The sequence below is a fragment of the Marmota marmota genome, unplaced genomic scaffold (assembly GCF_001458135.2).
Source record: "Marmota marmota marmota unplaced genomic scaffold, marMar, whole genome shotgun sequence".
Lineage (NCBI taxonomy): Eukaryota > Metazoa > Chordata > Mammalia > Rodentia > Sciuridae > Marmota > Marmota marmota.
The window spans coordinates 48,516,819-48,535,296 of NW_025999853.1; the positions used below are offsets into that span (position 1 = coordinate 48,516,819).

General features: G+C 36.7%; 1 protein-coding gene across 16 annotated transcripts in view; it reads left to right on the plus strand.

The window, feature by feature from the left end:
* R3hdm2 (R3H domain containing 2) overlaps positions 1-18,478 on the plus strand; it is a 119,947-nt gene that overhangs the window by 10,409 nt on the left and 91,060 nt on the right. For 4 of the 16 annotated variants that reach the window (XM_015483144.2, XM_015483132.2, XM_048806773.1 and 1 more), the window contains exon 2: positions 36-98. The exons of 2 other annotated variants lie outside the window; for them this stretch is intronic. The gene's annotated coding sequence lies outside the window, so the exon portion shown is untranslated. Of the gene's footprint in view, positions 1-30; positions 99-1,686; positions 1,797-11,535; positions 11,582-18,478 lie in introns of those variants that run through there. 10 more of the 16 variants (XM_015483130.2, XM_015483135.2, XM_015483134.2 and 7 more) reach the window with 8 other exon arrangements.

Consider the following 18,478-nt stretch of genomic DNA (forward strand, 5'->3'; position numbering starts at 1 on the left):
TTTTTTTTTTTTTTTTTTTTTTTTTTTGAGGTTAGACTTGTTTCTTATATGTGATGCCATTCCAGCACTGGACTCATGGAGGCTGAACATTTATTCAGGTAATAATAGGTAACATTTAAGAGGACTTTTTATGTGCCAGGCAACAAATTAAATACAGTACCTGCATTCTCATTTAATCTATACTTAACCCTGTGGGGTTTTAAGTATTGTTATATCCATTTAATAGATGAAGAAATTGAAATTTAGGGAAGATATCAAAATTGAATTTGGCTGAGTTAAAAAATAAAGTCTTTGCAGTTGAAGTGAGAGATGCTGGTGATTTGGGTTAGATTATGTCATTTGTTCATTGGCCATAAATATCATGAATGTAAAGTGGTTTTAATAGACTGTACCACAATTTCCCACTAGTGAGTATACCATAGTTTTTGTTACGTCTTTAAAATAGTAGACAGAGCAGGTGCTGTTGTGAATACCTGTTAATCCCAGTGACTCAGGAGGCTGAGACAGGAGGATCGTAGGGTCGAGATCAGCCATAGCAACTTAGCAAGGCCCTAAACAACTTAGTGAGAAGCTGTCTCAAAATAAAAAATAAAAAGGGCTTGGGCTGGGGATGTGGCTCAGTGGTAAAGTACACCTGGGTTCAATCCCCAGTACCAAAAACGAACAAATAAATACATAAATAAAATAGTAGTCATATCTTTGTGGTCATATCTTTTAGTATTTGTTTGCTGCTGCTTGTTGTTGTTTGTGGTTCTGGGAATTGAATCCAGATATGCACCACTGTGCCTGACCCAATTTTAAGATTTTTAACCTTGAAACTGTTCTAGAGCTGGGGGTGTAGCTCAGTGGTAGAGCACATACTTAGCATGTGAGAGACCCTGGATTCAATCCCTAGCAATAAAAAACAAAACAGAAAAACATAAATAAAGTAGATTATTTATATTATTTATTATTTATAAAGTAGATAAAAAATTTTGAAAAAATTAAAGTATAAGTGAATATCTTTATGAGATAAATATAATTAGGGAATTCTTAAGAGATGACTAATGAAGGTAGTAAAAGTCTCTTGTTAATTTCTTGAGATGCTGTTAATAGGTTCTCTCATTTTTAAGGAACCTAATTGAACCCAGGGTGCTTTGCCACTGAGCCACATCCCTAACCCTTTTAAAATTTTTTTAATTTGAGGCAGGTTCTCACTAAGTTGCTTAGAGTCTTGTTAAATTGCTGAGGCTTGCTTTGAACTTGTGATCCTGCTGCCTCAGTCTCCTGAGTCACTAGTATCACAGGCATGTGCTATCATGCGTGGTTATCTAATTAGGGTTTCTTATAGGAGCTTTTTTTGTATATCTAAGTGATTATTTGTGGGGTTGGGGCTGTGGCTCAGTGGTAGAGAGCTCACCTAGCAAGTGCAAGGTGCAGTGTTCAATCCTCAGCACCACATAAAAATAAATAAATAAAGATATTGTGTCCAACTACAACTAAAAAATATTAAAAAATAAATGTTTATTTATAGATCATATTGTAGTACTTGTCAAGTGTAGAAGGGAGGGTTTCTAATAGTATCATCTGAAGATTAGTCAAAAATGAAGATTGAGTACCTCTGAAATGATAATGTAGGTTAAGTGGGAGTATTTTTAAGTTTATAAAAATTCAAATTTATGTGCTACCTTGTGCATCCCTCCTAAGGTTATTTTCTTGGTAGAAGAGGGCAACTTTGCGTGATAGAGGAGGACCATTCTTAGGTCAGAGGTATACGAGTAGCTGGGCTTCCCTGCTAGAATCTTCAAACTCTGAAGGTATAAGTCTTCCTACCTTGCTTTTTTTAATGTGGTGATGAAAATCGAACCCAGTGCCTCAAACGTACGAGGCAAGTGCTTTGCCCCCTACCTTGCTTAAAACAAACAAACAAACAAACAATTTTTAGTTTTAGATGGACATAATACCTTTATTTTATTTACTTATTTTTATGTGGTGTTGAGGCTCAAACCCAGTGCCTCACATGTGCTAGGCAAGCACTCTTACCAATGAGCTACAACCCTAGCCCCCTACCTTGCTTTCCTATTTCAATATTGTTGTGGCTCTTCAGGACCCTCTTGCAGTTTCCCATGAGTAGCTGTAACTATGTTAAAAGAGAAAAAAGATTATGTCCAAGTAGGGGTGATAATTACACAATAGTTTATAACAGTATAATTTGATTAATATCAACTTAATTATAATAATACATAAAATCTTTTCTTCTTTTCTTTTTTGTAATTATCATCAAATAAATTACTTCTTTATATATTGTGTCCTCAGACAAAAAAAGTATAGCAATATTCTATGAACCTTTTACCCAGTATTTTTACTGGTAACACTGCATAACTATAGAATAATGTTAAAAGTAGGAGATTGACTTTGGTGAAATCTAGAGTCTATTTGATCAGTTTTACACGCACTTTGTGTGTGTTTATGTAGTTCTATACAATTTCATTTTGCCCATTGTTGTTGACTACTATCCAATAATTTCGAACACTATGGTTTTTTTTTTTTGGCGGTGGGGTGGAGTATTGGGGTTTTAACCCAGAAGTGCTTTACCACTGAACAATAGCTCCAGCCCTTTTCATTTAATTTAGTTTAATTTATTTTTCGTACTGGGGCACTTAACCACTGAGCCATATCCCAGCCCTCTTTATTTTGCGACAGAGTCTCAGTTGCTTAGGGCCTTGCTAAGTTGCTGAGGCTGGCTTTGAACTTGTACTGTTCCTGCCTTAGCCCCCCAAAGCCACTGGGATTACAGGTGTGCACCACTGGGATTACAGGTGTGTGCCACTGCACCTTGCTCTCATATTCTTAAAAGGGGGAGTGGAGGATAAATAGAGCTTAGGTCAAAAGATACTTAATGTCAAAAGATATTTCAGTATCTGTTGAAGCCCAGCTCCTCCTACAAGTTTACAGATAATCAGATGTGGGCTTAGAGGTAGAAACAGGTCAGCTACCATAGCACAAGATTATGGTGTGAAAAGATTTTAGTGACAGCTTATACATGATAATGTATACTTTCTTGTTCAGGGTTCTTTTTGGATGTATTGGTAAATTCTGAGTATCATAAGCTTTTTCTCCCTATATTCATTTTCTCAAAAAAATTGACCATATATATAAAAACCATAATTTCTACATTTAAAGGGAAGAATTGACCAGTTAAAGAAGGCTTTCTATTCTAAGTGCATCTAGCAAAGTAATTCTCCTTTGATCTTTATTTGTTTTAGGGCTTACGTCAAAGTTTGATGATGAAGTATATACACTATGATTTCTTAAAGATTATCTCTGTATTTCAAAGCTGTTCTAATTTATGTAAAAATCTCAATTTGGATATGGTATTGCTAGAGGACCATTAAAACATCTGAAGAAATATTTCTTTGGAATTGTTTTCTGCAATTAAGCCACGTTTCAGTAACAAGGAGACTTGGAACTCTGGTAATCTTCTGCTAGAGTTGCTTCTAATTGTGCCTGTCCCATCAATAAAGTTTTATTGATGTTTCTAGTCTCTGCTCAGTGGACCAGTGATGTAGCTTGGAATATCACTCAGCAATTTTTGAAAGTGTCTATCATGATAACTTGTGAGTGGGTTCTTTTCTGTCAGTGTCTTTTTTTTTTTTTTTTTTTTTTGAGTACCAGAATTGAACTCAGGGGCACTGAACCACTGAGCCAATCACCAGCCCTATTTATATTTTATTTAGAGACAGGGTCTCACTGAGTTGCTTAGCACCTCACTGTTGCTTGAGGCTGGCTTTGAAACCCTCCTGATCCTTCTATCTCAGCCTCCCGAGCCACTGGGATTGGCGTCGAACTGGGCTTTTTCTGTCAATTTCTATCCTTTTGGTCATTTTCTTACTTGTTTGCATTTCTTCTGGAGGGCAAAGGAAATGAATCTGAAACCATTCTGTTATTTATGAGTGATTTAAAAAAAATCATGAAAAAAATTCGCAAAATTTGGTTAAAGTGAGATTTTGAGTTACTGTTGATTTTATATTTCCATTCTGTTTCTCCCTGCCATCTCTAGTGGTAGATTGGATTTTTGCTGTGTTTTACTTTTCTTTAAAGCCCTGACCTACTTTTTTCTCTCTTTAATTTGTAGCTAGTGTTGTTTTACGTTTCATTTTAATTTCTCATTTCTATGACTTTTTCCCCCCCTCCATGTGGAAGCTTTTCTTCCTCTCTATCCCTTAAATAGTATTATGTCCTGAGGCCTCTGCTTTTCTTCCAACCTTTTGTTGTTGTTGTTGTCCTGCCACTTTTCTCACTGTGAGTTCCCCTTTTATGGTTGCAATTGAAATTTAAGATTTCAGCTACTCCCAGAGTTTAGTGGTTTAGATTTCTAGTCCCACCTATGTAACTGCCTTTTGGATACTTAGATTTTGTCAGCCCATGGTTATATCACATTTATTATGTATTAAAAAGAACTTTATTTTTTCTTTCCTTCCTTCCAGTCCTCTAATCTCTCTTACCTCCTCCTCCACCCCTCCTTATTTCTTCTTTTTTGTTACTGAGTATTGAACCCAGGAGGATTCAGCCTCTGAGCTACATCCTAGCCTTTTTATATTTTTAAATTTTGACCCAGGGGCTTACGAAGGCTGCTCTTAAACTTGGAATTTTCTTGCCTCAGCCTCCTAAATAGCTGGGATTACTGGCATGCACCACCATGCCTAGTTTATCCTCCTTTTTCAAACTGGTTTCTTCTTTAGTATATTCTGTCTCACTGAGTGGAAATATCATCCACCATCCATCTAACACTTTTTAGATATCAAAGCTTTTACATTCTTTTTTTTTTTTCTGGTACTGGGTATTGAACTCAGGGGCACTTAACCACTGAGCAACATCCCCAGCCTGTTTTGTATTTTATTTACAGACAGGGTCTCACTAAGTTTAAGGCCTTGCTAAGTTGCTGAAGCTGGCTTTGAATTTGCAATCCTCTTGTCTCAGACTCCTGAGCTGCTGGGATTACAGGCATGTGCCACTGCACCTGGCTAAAGCTTTTATACTCAAAAATGATTGAGGTCTCCAAGGAGCTTTTTTTTTTTTTTTTTTTTTAATAAGTTCCACATTGCAGTGTGGTTCTTTTTTTTTTTTTTTTTTTTTGAGAGAGAGAGAGAGAGAATTTTTTTTTATTTTTTTTTTTTATTTTTCGGCGGACACATCATCTTTGTTTGTATTTGGTGCTGAGGATCGAACCCGGGCCACACGCATGCCAGGCGAGCACGCTACTGCTTGAGCCATCATCCCCTAGCCCGAGAGAGAGAATTTTAATATTTATTTTTTAGTTTTCGGCGGACACAACATCTTTGTTTGTATGTGGTGCTGAGGATCGAACCTGGGCCGCACGCATGCCAGGCGAGCGCGCTACCGCTTGAGCCACATCCCCAGCCCTTCCAAGGAGCTTTTATGTAGGTTATACTTATAAGCATTAATTAATGTATTAGAAATTGAAACTGAGAAATTTAAAAACATTTATTAATTAATTAGAAAAAATGATAGTAAGCATGTGCAAGGTCCTGGGTTTGATCTCCAGCACTGCAACAACAACAACAAATAAAGAAAATAAACCCATTACATATTAACATAAAAGCAAATTTTTATGAAAAGTAATTTTTCCCAAAAATAGCAACAATTTTTTTGTAGCTTTTACTTGGTTTATGATTAGTTCCCCCCCACCCCCCAAGTGTTGGGGATGGAACTCAGTGTCTCTGGTAAGCTAGGCAAGTGTTCTGCCAACAAATCTTTTTAATGATGGGGTTAATAGAATATTGTTGGATTCTCAGGTCTTCCTTTCATTAGAGTTAGTTGAAATGTTATATAGCTTCTGGAAAACTCTACCATATACCTAGTATGACAGTGAAAAGGACAAAGAAGGTCTTAATGTGAAAATGCTGCCCCCCATTCCATGTTGCCAGTTTGGTCTCTTAGCTTCTGGCCTCAAATGATCCTCTACTTCAGCCTTTGGAGTAGTAGTAGACATGTTCCACTGCTCTTGGCTATAAAAATGTTTTTGATGGCACCAAAACAGGCTAGTAGACCAATGGTACAGAATAGAAGACACAGAGACTAACCCACAAAATTACAACTACCTTATATTAGACAAAGGTGCCAAAACCATGCACTGGTTAAAGGATAGCATCTTCAACAAATGGTGCTGGGAAAACTGGAAATCCATATGCAACAAATGAAATTGAATCCCTATCTCTCACCATGCACAAAAGTTAACTCAAAATGCATCAAGGATCTAGGGATTAAACCAGAGACTCTGCATCTAATAGAAGAAAAAGTAGGCCCTAATCTCTATCACATGAGGCTAGGCCACAACTTCCTTAATAAGACGCTTATAGCACAAGAATTAAAACCAAGAATCAACACATGGGACAGATTCAAACTAAAAAGTTTTTTCTCAGCAAAAGAAATAATATGTGAGGTGAATAGGGAGCCTACATCCTGGGAACAAATTTTTACCCCTCACACATCAGATAGAGCTCTAATCCCTAGGGTATATAAAGAGCTGAACAAGATAAGCACCAAAAAAACAAATAATCCAATCAATAAATGGGCCGAGGACCTGAACAGACACTTCTCAGAAAAGGGTATACAATCAATCAACAAATATACGAAAAAATGCTTATCGTCTCTAGCAGTCAGAGAATGCAAATTAAAACTACTCTAAGATACCACCTCACACCAGTAAGAGTGGCAGCCATTATGAAGACAAACAACAACAAGTGCTGTACTGATCACTCCTATATTGAACAAAATATTCTCTCAACAAAAACCATTGAGCCAGGCTGTGGTTGTGGCTCAGTGGTAGATAACTTGCCTAGCAAGTGTGAAGCCCTGGGTTCGATCCTCAGCATCACATAAAAATAAATAAATAAAATAAAGATATTGTGTCTATCTACAACTAAAAAAATAAAAAAATAAATTGAGCCTGAGATTTAACTTACTAACAATAGCAGGTTTTTAGATTTGTAGAATTCATTTACGGGGCTGAGGCTATAGCTCAGTGGTGGAGTGCTTGCCTAGCATGCACTGATAAACTACCAGGGTCATCTTATAAACTACCAGGATCTAAAATGCCCATCATTTAAAAATGGATGGGATGCAATTGGATGTACACAGTGGATGTAATCAGAAGTTTAATGCTTCTTAGAGAAATGCTTTTAAAGCACACAGGTCATTTGAATTTTTGATATTTGGTATCATTTTCCTTCCACCTGGAAGATTGTTTTAGGACCTCTCAAAGTACAGGTCTGTGGTTATTAGTTGTGTTATCTTTATATCCATCAACTTCATTTTTGAGTTTTTAATGTTTTCCTTTTTTTTTTTTTTCTTTATTTGCACCTCTTTTACAACATGTCCTTAGGGCCAGGATGCAGCTTAGTGGCAGGATGCTTGCCTCCCATGCACAAGGCCTTGGGTTCCAAACCCAGAGTCAAAAAATAAGCAAGCAAACAAAATGTTGATCTGTTGTCTTGGACCTACCTTATTTCTGACAAGAATATGCTAGTTGTACCGTGTCTGTTAAGTGTCATTTTTTTCCTTGGGTTCTTTCTAAGATATTTTCTTTGTCACTGTTTTTCAGCAATTTGATTAAATTTTTTCTTGATTCTGCTGTTAAACTCTTGTATATTGATCTTGCATGTACAACATGGTGACCATGTTGAACTCTGATGAATTCTAATGATTTGTTCATTCTATTGGGTTTTCTTGGATGATATTTATATTGTCTGCAAATAATGATAGTTTTATCTCTTCCCTTTCAAAAAAAAAATGTTTTTGACCTTGCAGGTGCCATAGAAAAGTTGTTGGGAATTCCCAGGTGTTCCATGCCACACTTTATGACTATTTTTCTATCTAGTTCCCCAGGTCCCTCCTTCTTAGATATCTTCCCCCAGATAGATATCAAAGACATCTCATATGTCACTAAATCTTAAAAATTCTACTTCCTTAGTGTCTCCCTGCCCCAGTACTGGGGATTGAACCTGGGGTGCTTTCTCACTGAGCTACACTCTCAGCCCCCCACACCCCTTATTAAATTTTTAGTTGTACATGGACAAAAAAAATCTATCTATCTATCTATCTATCTATCTATCTATTTATTTATATGAGGTTTACTGAGACTCGAACCCAGTGCCTCACATATGCTAGGCACTGAGCCACAATCCCAGCTAATCAGCCCTTTTTTAAAAAAAAATTTGAGACAGGTTCTCACTGAGTTGCTGAGGCTGGCCTTGAATTTGCAGTCCTCCTGCCCTCTGCCTCTCTAGTTGCTGTGATTATTGATGTGTACTACCACCTCCTTAATATCTCTTGAGGCACAGTTTCCTCATTCCAAAAGAAGTCCTCTTGTTTTTGCATTGCTGGAGATTGAACCCAGCACCCATTGCATATGCTAGGCAAGCTCTCTCTACCACTGAATTACATTCTCATATTCCAGTTGTCAATTATGCTAGGCATGTGCTCTACCTTTGAGCTATATCCCCAGCCCCCAAAGAAGTACTCTTGTTATTTCATTTTATAGATGAGGAAATTGAGGTTGAGAGAGATTAACTTTCCTCAGGTCATCTAACTGGTAAATATGAAAGCTAGGTCTCCACTTCTCCATTTGCCTAAAAATTATTTATCCTTGAGGATCAGGTTTGTTATCCATTCTGGAAGCCTTTCCTGGGGTCTGACTTAGATGCCCTCTTCCTTCATTGCCATTTACCCTGTGAGCAGCTCTAGTTAGCACTTACATTATAATTTATTTGCTTATCAGAAAACTTCATGTCTTTGGCACAGGAATATTACATCCCAGAATATGGGTCTCTAAAAAAAAGTGCATATTGAGGTCTTCAAAATATAATGTCCCCCTGGGCCTCCTGATTTTGTTCATTCTAAGCAAACAAAATCCTTAGTTTAGGAGGTTCTATAAAACATTATTATATTATTAAATCTTCTAAGTTATTAAATAGTGACCCTGATCCTCTTAATTAGTTTAGTGAAGAGTAAACCAAAAATAATAGTTAATTATTTATTTAAAAACTTCTCAGGTGTCTAAGGACTATGCCTTTTTATTAACTCATTTAATCTGTACATCCCCATGAGATAGTTACTGTTACCTTTGTTTTATAAGTAAGGTAAACTGAGGCACTAACAGGTTAATAACTGGTCTCAAAATTACATAGCATATAGGTGGCATACCTACAAATCAAATCTCCTGATAATTACAATGAATCTTCTTTACCCAAGATCCCATAGTTAAATTCTTGTTGAGATTAAATAAGAATTAGAGGTAAAATTACATGGCACAACTCTGGTATGTTGATTTTTTAGACAAAAGATGATTTAAGATAGGTTTTTTTTTTTTTTTTAATGTGGTCTTTTTTTTTTCCCCCCGATACTGGAGCTTAAACCCAGGGGTTCTCAACACTGAGCTACATCTCCAACTTCATTTTTTCTTTTGAGGAGTCTTGCTAAGTTGCACAGGCTGTCATCAAACTTTCAGTCCTCCTGCCTCAACCTCTGGAGTTGCTAGGATTTACAGGTGTGCTCCACAATACCTGGCCATGTGTTTTCTTTTTAAAACATCTTTTGGTTATGAATGAAAGCAGATTTCACATTATTTTCTATTATAAAATTATTATCACAGTTCTGAGCTTTCTTCCCAATTAATTCCTACTTTTACAGTGAATAATACAAAGAAAAAGCTTCACAATTTAGTTGTGACTTATGAGGTTGATATAATTTTTATTTTCCCAGTAAGTTACATTGTTTAATTCTAGAACTCTGTTTCTTTTAGTAGAGAAATACATCTGAATTCTGTCTTTTGGTGGAATTTATCTGTTTGTTCCTTCTTTGTGCCAAATTCCCCAGTTCCTTAAGCATTGTAGTGGATGTTTGATTTTGAGAATGCTAATTAATTAGCTTCTGTAATTGCACACCTTGAGGCATTTATAGACATTTGCAGCTTTGTATTTTTGGTCTAGAATAGGATGTGTTAGAGCTTGTTGGCTTTTGTCCCCCTTTTTTTCCCCTCAAAGAAAGCTTTGGATTCTGTTCAGGAATGAATCCGTGTAAGTCTGATCATGGAATTTAGGGCTCTTGGGATTTTATTTTGCTGGTGTCCAGGAATATCATTCTTGTCTTGATAATAGCATTTTGAGATCACCAAGAGTTTTTCTTTAAGATGAAGCCTTTTGTTGTAGACAAGTTTCAGGATCACACCAGTATGGGTTGCCGCAGTCTGGCTGGGCACAATCAGGAGCCACTTGTCAAAAGAAACTAACTTTATTTTTAGAACCACACACGCCAAACAAAACAGCCTCTCAGGAAAAACCCTCAGAGCCTCAACTGCCACCACCGGCTTTCCACAAGCCTCTCTCTCCCCCACAAGCTTCTCTTCACCTCCCACAATCCTCCTGCTCTTGAGGCCGATTGGCTGGGTCACGTGGGCGGAGCCAAAAAAGTCCCCCAATGAGCAGCTCCGTGGTCTGAAAGGGCAGGGAAACAGCCCAATGAGCATCACCGCAGAGGAGCCAATTAGCTAGATGTTGCTGGGGCCGCTGTGAGCCAATCATCAGCCGGCAGCTGGAAGTTTGCTGGGGCCCCTTGTTTGCTGGGGCCCCTTCGGCTGTGGCTCTCAACAATGGGTGATGCATTCTTACAATAAATAATAAGTCTTTGAGTAAATACCCTGGTTAGTTTTGAGATTTGCATAACAGAGAAGCACATCTGCAACATATTCCCCTTGTTGACATACTTTAATCTCAGTTATGTCTTGCAGAATATATTGCTGGGGTATCTTTAACCAGCTGCCTTTCTATATGTGTCTTACGTATAGATATATAATGTATCATTTAAATCTATTTCAGAATATATTTGATTCTGAGTCATGTATTTCTGCTTTAATATTATAACCTTTGGTTTGGAAATGAGTTTTTATCAGAGATATGAATGAATTAAGGACATCTGAAAACCATAATATGTTTTTATGAGTGTGATGGATGTAGGAATAGTTTGTAGACTTGTTTTGAGTTCTTAGGAATTAATAGAATGAACCAATGAGGGGTTGGGGATAAAAGCATGAAAAAAGAAGGAAAGGTGCCTTTTTTCTCCTCTGTTATTTTGAACTCTTTATATTACGTCCCATCATTTTTGGAGCTTACTAAAACCAGAGCTTCAATATAATTTGATTGATTATATTATCCTAGTAACCTTCTCTGTTGGGATTATATATGGGAAATTACCAAGTAGTATTAGTATTCCTTTGTAGTCAGTTGAAGAAAAGAAGTTGAAAAGAACAGAAATGTTGGGGCTGGGGATGTGGCTCAAGCGGTAGCGTGCTCGCCTGGCATGCGTGCGGCCTGGGTTTGATCCTCAGCACCACATACAAAGATGTTGTGTCCACCGAAAACTAAAAAATAAATATTAAAAAAATTTTCTCTCTCTCTCTCTCTCTTTAAAAAAAAAAAAAAAAACCAGAAATGTCTTTATATCGAAGGCATACTCTAACGCTTTAATTTCATTTTTAAGGAAACTGTCTGAAACCTGAAAAAGCAGCTAGGTAAAGTAGACATGTGTAAGTAATTTACTTTCTGGTTATGCCAAACTTGCTTACAAATTATATGTATTTACTTATATATTGATGTTGGGATATCAGATAACCAATCCATATCTGTTTTTTCATGGCTAATTATTTTAAATATATGTGCAGAAGTAGAATTACTGGATTAGAGTGTGCATTTTAGTGGAAGGAATGATTTTAAGCACAATAATACCACCAAACTTCCATGGAATCAAGGAAGGAAAACCTTAAAACAAGCCCCTTTAATATTTGTATCTTCATTATAGTTTCTCTGAAATTGGTTCTATATTTTTGCATTTTTATGTCCCCTTTATGCCCATATTAGAGATCAGAGTGTTGGTAGGATATATAATAATAGATTTAGTGTGTTATAGATTTGCTGTGGATTAGGCAACCCTGAAAAATAATTTTGAAAATTATTTAATCACATTAAAATCCTGTGAAAGAGGGGCTGGGATTGTGGCTCAGTGGTAGAATGTTCACCTTGTATGTGTGAGGCACTGGGTTTGATCCTTAGTACCACACAAAAATAAAGTAAATTGTATTCACCTACACAACTAAGAAAAATATTTTAAAAATCTTGTGAAAGAGATTTTAGCTTGCTTATTTTATATCTCAATAATATGGGGAAGAGTACTGATCTAGCATGTGTAAGGTCTTGGGTTTGGTTCTCTAGCACTGAAAAGGAAAAAGGAAAAAAAAGTGTGGCTTGGGGTTTTGAATTCAGTGGTAGAGCGCTTGCCTAGCATGTTTGAGGCACTGGGTTTGATCCTCAGCACCACATAAAAATAAATAAAATAAAGGTATTGTGTCCATCTACAAATAAGAATGTTAAAAAAAAGAAATGGTTACTTATCTATGATTATAGAGCTGATATGTGATAGGACTTGGTAGACATGGTTCTAATAATTTATGTTTAAATCCCATGACAAAGTATGAATGGAAGAACTACATTTCAGTCAAGATTTTGGGGGTGGGAGGTTTAACTGAGAATTTAAGCCAGGGATAATTTACCACTGAGTCACACCCTCATCCTTTTTATTTATTTTGAGACAGGTCTCACTAAGTTGTTTAGGGCCATGCTAAGTTGCTGAGGCTAACTTTGATCTTATAATTTTCCTGTCTCAGCCTCCTGAGTTCCAATCAAGATTTTAAAAATTGTTAGGAAAAAAAGTTTTCCCTCCTACCTTGATAAATATAAAGGTCAGGTTGGAATTAGAGTTCTTAGAATCCTCAGAGTTCTGAGAAAGAATGCAATAGTGCAGAGATATCCTACAAGTCTCATCTTTATCTACAACCTTCTCATTGTTTGTTACTTACCTGCCATTCAGACCATGAAATGAGTACAAGAGTGGTATGGTTAATAGGAGGATAGAATTTTCAAAGATACCTACTGAAAACCTTGAAGAGGGTTTCTGGGGATGCTCGGTGGGTGGGTGATTATTGAGCCTAGTTAGGAGTAGTAGACTCAGGGGTTTCAGGTAGGTATAACCCCTTGGTCCCATGGATGGCTTGCCCAGAGGGGATGGGCAGATCAGAAGAGGATCATAGTATTTCTGTCTACATGGTCAGGAAAGGGCCTCTTTACTAAGATCAAGAGTACTGGTGCCAGGACTCAAATGAGTTATATTTAACTAAATACTGTGTCTTGTCAATAGTAAGAAAGCCTAGATTTACAGAATTTACCTGTGTGGTGAGTACAGCAGAGATAAAAAAACAGTTGATCTGACCATGTTTAGTTATACTCACAGTACTCTAAATGAACCATGTTTTAAATGAACTAGACTGTTTCTCCTTTGAAAATACCATTTAGGGGTGGGGTTATAGTTCAGTGATAGAGCACTTGCCTAGCATGTGTGAGGCACTGGGTTTGATTCTCAGCACTACATTTAAATAAATAAAATATATCCATCGACAACTTAAAAAAAAAAACTTCATTCCAAGTGCAGCTAGTCTTTGTGTAGTTTAAGTTTAATGGCACAGTTAGGAGACAAAGCCAATTTTTCTTGTTAAGATAGGTGAGGCAGGAGCATATGGTCTGTTTATATCTTATATTGGCCTGTATTTTGTACTGAACGAGAATTTCTTTGGTAATGTTTGTTTTGCTTAGTTTGGATAAACTAATATACAAAAAAACAAATTATATTTTCTTTTGTATTCTAAGTCATACTTTTATAGGTAGATTAGTCATCATTAACAGTTTCCTGAAATGGTCTTTAAAGTTTTAGTTGTCTGAAATTGATCTCAAGCTTTTGGAGAGTACTTTTGTTTGTTTTAAATTTTTGTGAAACCAGGGGTGCTTTACCACAGAGCTACCCAAGCCCCATAACCCCTTTTTTAAAACAGGGTTTGCTAAGTTGCCCACGTTGTCCTTGAATTTGTAATCTTCTTGCCTTACCCTCCCAAGTTGGTGGGTTTATAGGCATGTGCTCCCCTTTCCAGAGTGGGAGAGTGGTGTGTATTTTGATGGCTGTGAGGAAATCAAAGTGTAGAATGTTATTTGTTTATCATTTATATATTTCTGGGTTGTGGTCATTCTGGTGGTTCTCAAGACATCAGTCTTAAGATTGATTATCCAGTCACCCTGTTCATAAAGCAGTGGGTCGGTTGAAACCTGTATAATTCATTGAGCCCAGAATTTGGACTATCCTCATCTAATTACAGATTCATCAGTCTCTTAGAGTTGGAGTTTAATTTAAATCTGGAAGACAATAATCATGGCTTCTGTTCAGTTTTCAAACTACCTTTTTATTGATGAAAAAGAATCTTGTGTTCATATGTGTTGTATGTTAGGGTCTATTAAAGATAGAAGGATGAATAGAAAAATGGCAAGTGTTATGTACCTTCAGTACAATAAGCATAATTAGTGAGTAAAAGCTTAGATTTGTGTTAAACCTAAAACTTGGTGGTATGGAAAGTAGAATTATAACCCTCTTCTGATTTTTTAAAACATTTTTTCCTACCAAGTGTGATAGTACATGCCTGTAATCTCAGCTACTTGGGAGGTTGAGGCAGAAGAATCTTAGGTTTGAAGTTAGCCTGGGCAACTTAGTGAGACCCTGTTTCAAACCAAAAAATTAAAAAGGGGTAGGGATGTAGCTCAGTTGTAGAGTGCCCCTGTATTGTATCCCCAGTACCACAAAAAAAAAAAAATATATGGTTTTCCCTATGTTTGAGTTTTATTTGTTTTAATAACTACTGTTGCCAAGTAGTACTATTATTTATTAGCTCTCATTATCAGATTTGTCATGTTCCTGAAAACTATTTGATTTTTGAAAAAGTATATTAGATTTTGGCATTTGAGTTCACTTTCAGCAGCTTCCATTATTGCAAAGGGCTTAGGAATTTGTTCACAGAAAATAATTTTCTCTGTGACTCTTGATTTCCCCCACCTAGACTCTCTAGCTTGTGGTCTATTTTTAAACCCTGCTGCTGTGTTCTGTACTGCAGCAGTTCTTTTCTTGAATTATTTATCATTGTTTGGAGCTGAATGGAGCAGTATGTTGTTTTCAGTGCTGCTCATTAGAACCCACATGTCTGTCTTCAGCTTGGTTGACAGATTTGGTTCATGTTAAATCCCACTGGCCCATCCTGGGAAGGCTATGGGGCAGTGTGGGAACAGGCCACTATCTGTGATATACTGTAAAATAATTCAGACTTTTTATTGTTGTTTTGTTTCAGGAGCAGTGGGATAGAGAAAAGCTGTGCTACCTTTTTCCTTTACAGTCTGCTCAAAGTTAGAGACTGTATTATGCTGACTTTTCTGATGACTTGTATTTTTTTGTCACATTGATGTTATTTATTTGGAAGAGAAGGGAACAGTCTCTATGAAAGGCATGACATTAAGTGAAGATTCCTTTTAGTTATAGGCCAGGCACAGTGGTACATATCTGTAATCCCAGTGACACTGGAGGCTGTGGCAGGAGAATTGCAAGTTTTAAGCCATTCTGGGCAATTTAATGAAACTCCAGCTCAAAAAAAAGAAAGAAGCAGCAGCAGCTAGGGATGTAGCTTAGTAGTAGAATGCCTCTGGGTTTAATCCCCAGTACCACACACACATGTACAAAGATTTCTTTTAGTTATAAATTTAACCTGTATGTTTGTGGACATTTGGAATTTCCTGGTTTTGGGGTATGGGTTTGTTTTGTTTAGAATTTTTTTTTTTTCCATTGATTATTCTCTCATGGGCTTAGAAGGAAGGTAGTAAAATCTAAGAGCAAGACAATTATTTCAAATGTTATTCCTTCCCACTTCTGTTTTGCAGTGCATCAGAACTGATGTTTCTCTTTTGTCTTCATTCTCTATTTTTTTCTGCATCCTGTCATTCATGAAAACATTTTTTTTCTTTATCAGTTTTTTTTCTCTTTGATGTATGAGAACTATCACTTATGTATTCTTTCTTTTAAATATTTAACCCTTGGTTGTTACTATAGGCAGAAAGAGGATAAATTGTCAATTACTAGAGCACTAAAGAGGATGAAACCTTGTTTATCTGCCCTGCTTTGTTGGCCAGTTCTGAGTTTGCCTGTACCTTTTTTAAAAAAGTAATGGTATTCTTGGAATGGTGGAGAGTTATTTTTGTATTTTGAACTAGAACAAGCCTTTTGTTCTTCTGTTGCTACTTCTAGTTAAGTTCTGCTGGACCAGAAACTGGTATCTCACTGCCCAGTGATTTTTGTTATTATCATCATTATTTCATCTTCCTGTGATAATGGCTGTCGGATGCACAAGTTCCATATTCTCGGTAGGACCTTAGGACAGCTCTATTCACTGAATGTTCTCATTAACTTTTCTTTGAACTATGTCAGACAAGTTGAATTAGAGTAAACTTACTATATTTTTTAAAAGAATTATATATTTAGTTTTAAATTGACAAAGTACATTTATGTATGTATTTATTTTTAATTTTTTTTGTTAATGGACCATTTATTATATTTATTTATATGCTTTGCTGAGAATCAAACCCAGTGCCTCACACATGCCAGGCATGTGTGCTACCACTGAGTCCCAGCCCCAGCCCCTATTTATTTATTTATTTAAATATATATTTTTTAGTTGTAGTTGGACACAATACATTTATTTTATTTTATGTGGTGCTGAGGATCGAACCCAGGTCTCGCACATGCTAGGTGAGTGCTCTACTTCTGAGCCATAACCCCAGCCCCCCTATTTATTTTTTAATGTGATGCTGAGGATCAAACTTAGTGCCTCACATAAGCGAGGCAAGTGCTCTACCACTGAGCTACAACCCCAACTATCTTTGCCTCTTTTTGCTCTCTTGCAAGTTAACTTGACTCTCCTTTTGCCAACACATTTCCATTATTTCTTGAAAAATCCATTTCAAATTATATTTTTAGAAAACTTGCCATGATTCAAGCTGTCCAACTCTTATTAGTCTATACTCTTACTTTTTGTATTAATGAACCTTTATTTTTAAATGGGGTACTTGTGATTTAATAGCCCCTACACTTAAAAGTTAAATCTTTTTTTTTTTAAACAGCCTGCTATTTTATTTTTGAAAATGTTTTTTAGTTGTAGATGGATGCAATACCTTTTTTTTATCTGTTTATTTTTATGTAGTGCCAGGCATCAAACCCAGTTCCTCATGCATGCTAGGCAAGCACTCTACTACTGAACTACAACCATGGCCCCAAGCATTATAATCTTTTTTTTTTTTAAGTATATTTATTTTTTAGTTGTAGTTGGACACAATATCTTTATTTATTTATTTTTATGTGGTGTTGGGGATTGAACCTAGGGCCTCGCCCATGCTAGGCGAGCGCTCTACCGCTGAGCCACAATCCCAGCCCCCCCCCTTTTTTCTTTATTATCAAAGTTTATTGTTGGGGTCACTTCCTATCTATCAGGGAGTACACTATATCTGAATGTGATACAGTCATTCTAGGGTAGCAGCCATTCTGCAGAACAGCTGTACTAGGGCTCTGTTAGGCATAGTTCATGTTAAGTCATGGAAGGAAGCCCAGGAGACCAAAGCAGCAGTGCCGTCACTCCAGGAATGCTCCAGTGCTGTACAGCCTGTTATGCATCATCTCCGTTAGTGAGGAGACTTGAGGTGCAGGGCAAAACAGGGGTCGAACCATTTCTATTCTCTTGGCAAGGTAACTGGCTCCCACATAGGAACTTAAAACTAGGTCCTGTAGCATCTTTTAAGCTTCCAAAGCAAGAGAAATAGGACATGGAAAAAAGCTAGGAATTGGGCCACTGGAGGAAAAATTAAGGAAGGAATGGAAGCTTCTGGAATGAAAAGTAACAGGTTCTGGGTGCCATTTTTGGATGTGCAAGAATATAGTAGTTAAGCAGATGGGTGAACAATTCAGATACTGAAAGTTATTTGGATACTAGAAGTTAAGTGGAATTTTCCTCCTAGGGGGAGACTGGTTTAAAAAGATCAGAAGGGTGAATCACTAACAAGAAGATGAGCACCTGAGTAGAAATAGGCATTTCAAGATGCCAAGAACAACTTGTAATACACCTGTGACCTTCGTCTACAGAAAGAGTGACTGCAGCAGCTAGTTAGCAGGCCCAACCCAGGAATGATGGCTCTAGCAAAGGCTTCTTCTGAGGTTCTGGCACAAAGAGTTATAATCTTAAGGAGAAATAAGAAGTGAATGGATTTGTTTTTCTGTCACTGTTTCAAATTTCTGTTGCATTTGAATTTTACATATTTTTTAAACTCCAGATTTTGATGATATGAGCAAGAGCAAGGATCATTCTTTTGTGGGATCTTGTGAAATGTTGTCACTGCTCTCAGCACCTGCCTCAATATGGGGCAGATTCATCAGATAATAGGATATCAATGTAGGGAAAAAGAAATCATAGGTATTAGGGGTCTCTGTTTAGTGTTTTTTAGAACAATAAATATAATGACTT